The sequence below is a fragment of the Rhincodon typus genome, chromosome 1, assembly GCF_021869965.1.
Source record: "Rhincodon typus isolate 14 chromosome 1, sRhiTyp1.1, whole genome shotgun sequence".
Taxonomy (NCBI): domain Eukaryota; kingdom Metazoa; phylum Chordata; class Chondrichthyes; order Orectolobiformes; family Rhincodontidae; genus Rhincodon; species Rhincodon typus.
In genome coordinates this window covers 32,747,461-32,759,373 of record NC_063332.1, presented here as the reverse complement: position 1 = coordinate 32,759,373, position 11,913 = coordinate 32,747,461, and positions in this window count along the sequence as shown.

The following is an 11,913-nucleotide window of genomic DNA, read 5'->3' as shown; positions in this document are numbered from 1 at the left end:
ACCATTTTCTGAAGAAGGGTCTAGGCCCGAAACATCAGCCTTCCTGCTCCTCTGATGCTGCTTGTCCTGCTGTGTTCACCCAGCTCTACACCTTGTTATCTCAGATTCTCCAGCATCTGCAGTTCCTACTATCTCTACTATCGATTTTGAACATCTCTATTAATTCTCTGCTTAATCATTTCTTGCATAAGAAGAATATTCAGAACTCAGTAAATTCCTTCTGTGCTCGAAATCCTCAGTAACTTCAGTAGGTGGCCCAGAAGTGAACACAATAATACTATTCAGGTCTAATTGATGTTTTCTAATGGTTTAGCATATTTTTCTTACTTTTGTGCTCCATTCCTCTACTAATGAAGTCAGGATCCCATATGTTTTCTGAAGCCTTCTCAGCTTATCATGTCACCTCTACAAATGGAACCATAGAAATGTTATAGCACATAAAGTGGTCCTTCAGCCCATTGTGTTTGTGCCAGCCAAAAGAAAAAGGCTCACCATCCATTCTAATCCTACCTTTCAGCAAGTCGTCCATAAACCTGCAGATTATGGCAATTCAAGTGCAGATACAGGTACCTTTTAAACTAGTTGAGGGTTTCTGCCTCCACCATTGAACTCTGCAGCAAATTCCAGACATCCATTAGCCTCTGGGTGAAACAAGGTTTTCCTCATGTCCCCTCTAATCCATTTACCCGAATGGCTTTGAGTCTGCATCCCTTGGAAAGTGGCCTCTCTATTGGGAGATACACACCTTTCCTGTCTATTTTGTTTGCGGCCTTTCACAATTTTATACACCTTAATTAAGTTACCCTTGAGTTTCCTTGGTTCTAAGGAGAACACCCTAGCCTATCCAAGCTTTTCTCCAGCACTTTTTCTTTTCGGTACAGATTCTGGCATCTGCAGCAATTTGCTCCTAAATTGGGGCAGTAATTGGTTGGGTCGGATTTGTCCTGCTTTTTGTGTATAGGACAATATTCCACATTGTCGGGTAGATGCCAATGTTGCAGCTGCACTGGAGCATTCAGTGTACTGGTCTAATCTTCACATTCCTCATTCAAGGAGGGCTGCAAAGAAGAACCTGTGAATTGTAGAACAGTGACCCTAACATCTGCAATAGGTAAGTTACTTGAGAAGTAACTTTCTGAGGGATAAGATATACATGCATTTGAAAAGACAGGGTTTTATTAGGAGTAGTCAGTATGGCTTCGTGCGTGAGAGATCATGCCTCACAAATTTGTTAGAGTTCTTTGATAAAGTGACCTGGAAGTTTGATGAAGGCAAGGCAGTAGATGTAGTCTATATGGATTTCAGTAAGGCCTTTGATAAGGTTCCACATGGTAGGCTGCCCTGGAAGGGTAGATCACATGGAATCCAGGTACAGCTGGAAAATTGGATTCACAATTGGCTTGATGGTAGCAAGTAGAAGGTAATACTGGAAGTATGCTTGTCGGACTGGAGGCCTGTGACTAGTGGTGTACCTCAGGGGTCGGTGCTCAGCCCATTACTCTTTGTTATCGATATCAATCATTTGGATGAGAATGTACGAGGCATGATTAGTGAGTTTGTGAATGACACTAAAATAGGCAATATTGTGGACAGTGACAAAAGTGATCAGAAATTGCAGAAGGATCTTGATCAGTCGGGGAAGTGGGCCGAGAACTGGCAAATGGGGTTTAATACAGGTAAGTGTGAGGTGTTGCATGTTGGAAAGTCAAATCAATATAGGAGTTTCATGGTGAATGGTAGGGCCTTAAGGAGTGTATTGGAACAGAAGGACCTTCGAGTTCAGGTGCACAGTTCTCTGAAAATGGAGTCACTGGTAGACAGGGCAGTGAAGAAGACTTTTGGTGTATTGGCCTTCATCAGTCAGGACATTGAGTATAGAGGTTGGGAAGTTACGTTGCAGTTGTACAGAACTGTAGTGGTGAAGCCGCACTTAGAGTATTGTGTTCAGTTTTGGTCATCTTGCTATAGGAAAGATGTTATTAAACTGGAAAGAGTGCTGAAGAAATTTACAAGGATGTTGCAGGGACTCAAGGGACTGAGTTATAGGGAGAGGTTGGACAAGCTAGGACTTTTTTTCTTTAGAGTGCAGGATACTGAGGGACGATTTTATAGAAGTCTATAAGATCATGAGGGGCATGGATATGGTGAATGTACTCAGTTTTTTTCCCAGGGCTGGGGAATCGAGGACTAGAGGGCATCAGTTTAAGGTAAGAGGGGAAAGAATACATGGGAACCTGAGGGGCAACTTTTTTACACAGAGGGTGGAATGAGATGCCAGCGGAAGTGGTTGAGGTGGGTTCATTAACAACATTTAAAAGCCATTTGGACAAATACATTGTTAGGAAAGGGTTAGCAGGATATAGGTCAAGTGCAGGGAAATTAGGTTAACGTGGATGGATATTTTGGTCAGCATGGACCAGTTTGGGCCAAAGGACCTGTCTCCGTGCTGTAGGATTCTATGACTCTATGATTCCACCTTCCAGATACCATGGATTTCAAAAGCCCATTTCTGTGGTGGCAGCCATTCAGTTAAATGGCCAGTTGTTTCTCGGAACAGCACTAGTGTGAATCATGTCCTGCCTCCAATTCATTTTTTAATTCATTCATGGAATGAGGGCATCACTTGCTAGGCAGCATTTATTGCCCATCCCTAATTGCCCAGAGGGCAGTTGAGAGTCAACCACATTACTGTGCGTCTGGAGTCACATATGGTCACACTAGGTAAGGATGGCAGTTTCCTTTCCTAAAGGACATTAGTGAACCAGATTGGTTTTTCTGACAATCAACAATGGTCATCATTAGACTCTTAATTCCAGATTCTTATTGAATTCAAATTCCACCATCTTTCACAGTGGGATTTGAACCCAGGTTCCTGGAATGTTACCTGGATCTCTGGATTAACAGTTCAGCAATAATACCACCAGACCGTTGTCTCCCCTGCACACTTATAAATCCAGGAAGCCGGAAACAGCGGTACTGAGGCAGGGATATAGAGTAACTCCATGCAGACCGGTATCCCATCACCTAGTCACCCTTTCAGCAAGTGGTCCATAAATAAACCTGCAGATTGCTGAGCTAGCAGTGTCATGTACTATGCTCAGAGCCAGCTCTTAGAGTGAGCAGAACCCCTGACACTTCTGTTTATATCTGTTAACCAGGGCTTCCTGAATGGACCAGATTAACAGCCCCAGTCAGGCGAGTGTTGAACAGGGACCTTCTAGCCCAGAAGTAGGGGCGCTACCACTGTCCCACAAGAGCCCTTATGACATGGATTGAAGTTGAAAATGACAGAATCCAGCATGAGAAAAAGCTTTCACATAGAGCGAGTGGTGAGGATCTGGAATGCTGTACCTGAGAATGCAATGGAGATAACTTAACAGTGGCTTTCAAAGGGAATTGGGTAACTATCGGAAGCATAACAAATTGCAAGACTATGTGGAAAATAGGAGAGCAAGTATTGGAGTATAGATCTACACAAGTTGGACAGGGAAGCAATAATAATTTAACATATACGGACGATTCACGGGAACTCTTGGAGAAACTCAGCCATCTGTCAAGTTTCCGAATTTTGAGTCTGTTTCAAACATAAGCAATACAATTATTTTTGTGCAGAAGAAAGTTGTTATCATGTGGGATGTTCAGCTGAGGTTGAAGATGTTCCTTATTCTCTTACTTAAAGCCAAGGATGGGAAATTTGTAGCCAAATGACAATAAGAGACAAATAAGGGTACAGGACGATAGTAGATGGATGTACAATATATACTGCAAGGAAAAAATTGGTATAACCACCTAACCACCTCACCACCTTCCTCTGCATTTAAAACCAGGCCAATCATATCAACTAACTCACCTTGTTCAGTATTCAGCCCAGGACCAGAAAATGGGCTTGTGCTAATTAACAATGATAAGACTAATTATGGAATTCACTACATAAGATGTCATAACATACTGCCATATGCAGTAGAGATTGAGGATGGTGTGATTAGCACTGCAAAAGATGAATGTAGTGTAGAAGCCAACTCAGTAGTATGTTCTCACTCAAAATAACTGACAGAAGAGGCAAGATGTGGATCAGTGAAACAACTAACTGTCCAATGGAGACTATATCGGTAGCAAAATGCCAACATTAATGGGAGTGATGGGAGACTGTATTATTATGTGGCAGAAGGAGAGCAATCGATTATGTCCCATCAATAACCATGCAGTGTGCTTACATGCACAGATGTCAGCAAGATGGGGAAGAATTCTGACAACCCCTAGAATTGGTTGAACTTTATAAAAGAGGAACCGGGTGGCACGGTGGCTCAGTGGTTAGCACTGCTGCCTCACAGCAGCAGGGACCCAGGTTCAATTCCACCCTTGGGCAACTGTCTGTGTGGAGTTTGCACATTCACCCTGTGTCTGTGTGGGTTTCCTTTGGGTTCCTCCTACAGTCCAAAGATGTGCAGGTTAGGTGGATTGGCCATGCTAAATTGCCTGTAGTGTTCAGGGATGTGTAGATTAGGTGGGTTATAGGGAGGGATGGGTCTGTGAGGGTTGGTGTGGACTTGTTGGGCCTAAGGGCCTGTTTCCACACTGTAGGAATTCTATGAGTTAATGTCCAGGCTGTGGAATGAGGAAAAACAATGCTGAAGCAATGATAACACAGCGTGGAGCTGGAGGAACACAGCAGATCTGGCAGCATCAGAGGAGCAGGAAAGTTGAAAAAGACACTTCTGAAGAAGGGTCCTGACCTGAAACGTCAACTTTCCTGCTCCTCTGATGCTGCCTGGCCTGCTGTGTTTCTTCAGATCCACACTGCCTTGTCTCTGACTCCAGCATCAGCAGTTCTTGCTATCTCAAAGCTGAAGCAATACCTAAGCCAGTTCCCTTCTGTTATCACACTTCTGCCTGAACACCTCACCCTAATCTAGGATAAGGCACAGTGAATGTATAGGACATTCTCTACACTCCAGCAACAGACTCAAACTTTAGCTTACAATATTGAATGTACAGATACTACCACCTGGTGGGAGGAGCTGTAAAACTTGAGAACAAATGTTCAGACACACCCACAGATTCAAATTATCTTTCATGTCCTGGTTATTGCCCAGTTATTATGAATTAAACATTTAATTTACCTGACTTATTGCACTAAGATGCCTCTCAGGAAAGTAATAGAGATTTAGAGATTTAGAAATTAGGGAAACAGAGTGTTAGGTCAGAACTAAGGAAGGATAACTGGACCTGAAATGTTAACTCTGACTTCTCTTCACAGATGCTGCCAAACCTCTGAGCTTTTCCCAGCGCTTTTTGAGGTGGTTTCCTGGTCCCTCACTTCTTCCATTTTTTAATAACGGAGCAATGTTAACTGTCCTCCAGTCATCTGGCACCAATGATTAAAAAAAAGCCTGCGTCCAGAGAGAATTTGAAAATTACTGCCAGGGCCTCTGATATCTCTTCTTCTGCCTCCCTCTACATCCTGGGAGATTAATCATCTGAGCCAGAAGATTTACATACTCCCAAAGCTACTAAACCTGCTAGTAACTTCTTTCTTACTATGTTAATTCCTTCTAATGTTTTACAGTCTTCTACCCTAATATCTATATTTGTGTGTCCCTTTCTATTGTCAAAACTGACACAAAGTATTCATTAAGGACTGTGCCCACATCTTCTGAGTCCATAGATATTATCTCCTTGTTCCTCATGGGCCTAACTCTCCCTCTAGTCTTTTCTCTTTCTATTTATATATTTAAAAAAACCCTTTGGGCTTTCCTTTATTCTGCCCTCCAAAGCTTTTCCCGTGCATGTTCTTTGCTTTCTTAATTTTTATTTGTTCTGCCTTTGCTTTTCCTATTGTTTAACAGAAGTTATTGTTAATAACTGTTTGAAGGCTTAACAACATATTAAGTACATATAATGAGCAATGACAAGTTGTTGTGTTATACTAAACCTTAGAGAAAGAGTAAAACTTCTGTAGAAAGATTCTGATATGGTATGGCGCTATTGTTTGGTAGCCTCTGTAGCTGCATTCTTATAGCTGCAGCCAGAATGACAGTCATTCAGAAAGGTGATGATTTAAAATGCTGATACACTTAAAAATGTGATATTCTATTTCCTATGAAGTGTCACTATGTCACCTAAATGTTCTCAGAATCTTTTCTATTTCGTTTCCTTCTTACTGTATGTACTATGTTGATAAAACAAAGAACTGTGGATGCTGGGGGTCTGAAATTGACTGGTGAAATTTAGCAGGGTGGGCAGCATCTAATGTTCTGATGAACCACTGGACTCAAAATGTTAACTCTGCTTTCTTCTTAGAGATGTTGCCAGACCTGCTGAGTTTTACCAGCAATTTCTGTTAGTGCTATGTGTTCTGTGAAGCAGTGTTTGAATTGGTGCTCAGTTTGACTTAAACAAGGCACAAGTTGTGTATATCCCAGAAGCTCCTGACAGTGGTGAGAACTTCTGCCAATGGTGAGCAGAAGATAGCGCAAGTGCAGTGCCATAAACGTCTGGTGCATACATGATGAGGTGAGTAATGAAGAACTGTGTGAGATAACTCGCTGGAGCTCATAGACAAAACTCTTAGACAAAACTTCCTGAAATTAACACTTATCCTATTATTTTGGGAAAATTCACGTCTATGTGCTAACATTTATGTATCAGCTCATTTTAGAAGTCTACCTAAAGGCTATTACTATGTTCAGCATTGTCAACCATATTTCTGAGTTTAAACTCATCTGAACATTTTGCAATGATGTCCTATATACTCTGTCTCAGGTTATTAATATATCAACAAATATGAAAGCCCAAAGGTTCAGCAAAAGCTATTGCACTCAATAAATTTCCACCATTCATGTAGGTGCTATTCACAAATTCACATTTATTTTATTTGTTTGTGGGATATAGATGTTACTAGCTAGGCCTGCATTTATTGATCATTCCTAATTACCTTTGAGAAGATGATGGTGAGCTTCCTTGAACCACTGAAGTTTAAGTACACGTACAGTGCTATTAGGAAGGGGTTTCCGCTATTTAACTAGAAACAGTGAAGGAAAGGTGGTATAATTCCCTAAGATCATAAGACCATATGACATAGAAGCAAAATAAGGCCATTTGGCCTATCAAATCTGCTCTGCCATTTGATAATGACTGATAGATTTCTCAACCCCATTCTCCTGCCTTGTCCTCATAATCTTTCATCTCCTTACTATGCAAGAATCTATCTATCTCTGTCTTAAATACATTCAAGTCATGACCTCGACTACCTCCTATAGAAATGAGTTCCTCTCACTGAAGAAATTCCTCCTCACTGCAGTTCTAAAGGATCATCTCTTTACTCTGAGGCTGTGCCCTCAGGTCCTTGTCTTTCCTACTTGTGGAAACATCTCCAAGTCCACTCTGTCTACACCTGTCAGTATTCTGCAAGTTTCAATGAATTCCTCTTCATCTGTCTAATCTTCATTGAGTACAGACCCAGGTCTTCAACTACTTCTCATATGACAAGCCCTTCATCCCTGGGATCATTCTTGTAAACCTTCTCTGGACCCTTTCCAATGCTAGCACATCTTTCCTTAGGTACAGGGCTCAAAACTGCTCACAATATTCTAATTGTGATCTGACCAGGGCCTTATGCAGCCTCATCAGTACATCCCCCATTCTTGTATTCTAGCTCACTTGAAATGAATGCTAACACTACATTTGTCTTCCTAACTGCCAACTGAACCTACAGGTTAACCTTAAGAGAATCCTGAACTAGGAGTCCCAAGTCCCTTTGTGCTTCAGATTTCTGAAGACATTCCCCATTTAGAAAATAGTTTATGTCTCTATTCTTCTTACCAAAGTGCATAACCTCTCACTTTCCCACATTGTATTCCATCTGCCACCTCTTTGCCAACTCTCCTAGCCTGTTCTGCCCCTTCTGCCTCAACACTACCTGTCCCTCCACCTTTCTGTCATCTGCAAACTTAGCAACAATTCTCTCAGTTCCTCCATCCAGATTGTTAATGTATAACTTGACATCTTCAAAACTCTATGAGTCACTGGCTAGCAAAATGACCCCCTTATTCACATTTCCTACCTTTTCCTATCAGCCATTCCTCTATCCATGCTAGTTTCTTGTCCCTAAGACCATGAGCTTTTATCTTATTTAGCAGCCTCCTGTGCACTTTGTCAAAGGTCTTCTGGAAATCCAAATAGATTATTCTCAAAATATTCTAACAGATTTGTCAGGCATGACTTCCTCTTGACAAAGCTGTGCTGAATCAGCCTTAAATTACCATGCACTTCTAAGTACTCTGAAATTTCATCCTTAATAATGGACTCTAAAATTTAACCAACATTCAAGGACAGGCTAAGCAGCCTATAATTTCCCGTTTTCTGCTTCCCTCCATTTTTAAACAGGGGTGTCACATTAGCTATTTTCCAGTGCTCTGGGACCCGCCCTGACATCAGTAATGCCTGAAAGATCACCACCAATATCTCTACAATCTCGCCAGCTATCTCCTTCAGAACCCTGCGGTGTAGTCATCAGGTCTGGGTGGTTTATCCACCTTCAGACCTTTCAGCATTCCCAGCATCTTCTCCTTAGTGAAGGCCACATCTCCACCCCTGAAGTTCTGGTATACTACCGCCATGAAGACTAATACAAAATACCTATTCAGTGTCTTTGCCATTTCTTTACTCCCCATTACTACTTCTCCAGCCCCATTTTCCAGCAGTCCAATCTCCACTCTTGCCTCTCTCTTACCTTTTATACATCTAAAAATAACTCATGGAATTTTCTTTTATATTACTTGCTTGCTTAGCTTAATATTTCATGTTTCTCACCCTTACTGTTTTTTTAAGTTATCCTCTGTCAGGTTTTAAAGGCTTTCCCAATCCACTGGCTTCCTGCTGATCTTCACCGCATTGTATGCTTTTACTTGTGCTTTTATGCTTTCCCTGACTTTCCTTGTCAGCCATTGTTGCCTCATCCTCCTCTCCTTAGTGTGTTTCTTCTTCCTTGGCATAAATTTCTGCTGTGCCCCCCGAATTACTGCCCATAAACCTCTACCATTGCTGCTCCACCGTCTTCCCTGCTAGGGTCCCTTTACAATCAACACTGTTACATCTGAATCCAGTTTCTCCTTTTCAAACTGCAGGGTGAATTCTATCATATTATGGTCATTGCAGCCAAGGGATTCCTTCGCTTAGGCTCCTTAATCAAGTCTGTTTCATTACACATCACCAAATCCAGATTCACCTGCTCCTTAGTAGGCTCCAGTACAAGCCGCTCCAAAAACCATCTTGTAGACATTCCAAGAGTTCCTGTATTTGGAATCTGCACCCAGCCTGATTTTTCCCGTCCACCTATATATTTAAGTCCCCCGTGATTATTGTGATAGTGTCTTTATAACATAGAACATAGAACATAAGGCAGCACAGCCCAGGAACAGGCTCTTCGGCCCATGATGTTGTGCCAAACGCGATGCCATTTCTTCCATGCCTTTTTTTTCTTACAGGCATAGAGTCATAAAGTAATATAGCATGGAAACAGGCCCTTCAGCCCAAACTGGTCCATACCGACCATCGTGCCCACTCAGCTAGTTCCAATTGCCTGCATTTGGTCCATATCCCTCTAAAACCTTCCCATCCATGTGCCTATCTAAATGCTTTTTAAAAGTTGCTATTGCACCTGCCTCAATCACGTTCTCAGGCAGCCCATTCCATATACACACCATCTCTGCATGAAGGAGTTGTCGCTCAGGTCCTTCTTAAATCTTTCCCCTCTCACCTTAAACCTATGACCTCTAGTTTTCAATTCCTCATCCCTGGGAAAAAGACTGTATGCATTCATCCTATCTATGCCGTGCATGACTTTATACACCTCAATAAGCCGTACATTCCAGGGAATAAAGTCCTATCCTGGCCAGCCTGTCCCTATGACTCAAGCCTACTAGTCCTGGCAACATCCTCGTAAATCTTCTTTGCATACTTTCCAGTTTAACTATGTCTTTCCAATAACAGGGTGACCAAAACTGTACACAATACTCCAAATGTGGCCTCACCAACGACTTATACAACTGTAACATAACGTCCCAACTCCTATACTCAATGCCTTGACTGATGAAGGCCAGCATGCTAAATGCCTTCTTCACCACCCTGTCCACCTGTGATGTTGCTTGCAACGAACTAGGTACTTGTACTCCTAGATCCCTCTGTTCCAATACACTCCTCAGGATCTTACCATTTACTGCATAAGTTCTACCTTGGTTTGCTTTCTAAAGTTTTATTTTCTGCCTCACACCCTGACTACTGCTTGAGGCCTGTGCACAACTCCTATCAGGGTCTTTGCTCCATTGTAGTTCCTCAACTCTATCTGCATAGATCCTATGCCATCCCATCCTATATTGCCGCTTGTTATCGATTTAATTTCATGCCTTATTAACTGGCTGCCAACTCCTTTGTTCATCAGCCACTTCAATAATTTTTTTTTAAAATTTCTCCATTGGACAGGATTATACCTGAACAAATTCGGTGGTCCTTTGCTGTCCCTCATCTCACAAGGGTGAATATAGAAGATGGTGTGATATTGATAGGATAGCAATTTGACCTCCAGCCATTTTCAAAATTGTGGACAGCACGTGGGCATGGAAATTAGAGGTACACTGCCAATTTTAAATATCCAACCAACCTGGGTCTTATTAAAAACATTTGGAAGTGATTTAAAGAAGATATGAAGAGGTGGCTCAAGAGTGGAAGGAAAGATTTGTTAACAGGGCTATAACTGTGTGTAACAGCAGAGTTGTGGTGTGTGCATCCTTTTTACCTTCATTTTTGCACTGGTTGAGACTGAAATAAGCAGTAAAGGGAGGTGGAGAGGGCCTTTAGATTTATAGCAGCGAGCAACTTCCCATCCACAACACAGCCCCTCGAGCATGTGACACTTCCATCCCAATTGTGTGAGAGGCTCCCTCTTTGCACCACTTGGCAGCTGGATGAATGCTAACTTGCCACCTGACAAATGGTTCAAAGTACAGAGATGGTGGAGGCAGGAGGGAGCAGCGAATTCACCTTCGTCCCATCTCCCTTGCTCTGCCAAATGCCAAACCCACCTCACTATCTCTTCCTACACCTTTAAAAGCTTTGGTGGATTCATCATCTGTTTGACTGAACTTCGCATCTCTCTCCCTTAGAAGCTTGACATTTGCACGCTCTCTCTCTTATGAAACATCTGCAGACATTTTCCAATGTTAAAGCTGTTCTATAAATACATATAGTTGATGATGTTGAAAGTGGAATGGTTGGATTGATCTGTGAAAAGTGAAAAATGTTGCTTTTGGCTTAATGGCATTTTCCTGTCCCTAAAAAACACTAATGCTTTTATGGCTTTGGGCAAAGAACCAAATTATACTGCATTTCATTAATTATAATTGTAATCACAAATTTTCCAAACTGAACAAAACTATGGAAAACCTCTGGAGAAATTGCTCTGTAGCTTCATCAATATCAAAGTCTTATAATCACTGATTGTGCGTTTCATTTCTTGATACTGCAGCCTAACATATCTCAAACAAGGTTTAAGCTCAGATCTCCTGCCATCTGAAAGCATGTAACCTAAAATAACTTTACAAAATATGACAAAGTACAGTGGAACAAAACCACTGATCCTTTGCTCACACAAGGAAACATTTTCCAATGGGAGTAAAGATCAGAGATGGGCTGGCAATGATGTGAATACAGAATTTTCAAATTGATCAATATTTTCTTTCTTTCTCCTCCAATAGTTAGTTGTAGGGACTAAATAAAAACTGAAAGAACTGCTGATGCTCTAAATCAGGAACAAAAACAGAAGTTGCTGGAAAAGCTCAGCAGGTCTGGCAGCATCTGTGAATAAAAATCGGAGTTAACGTTTCAGGTCCGGTGACCCTTCCTCAGAACTGGGGTCAC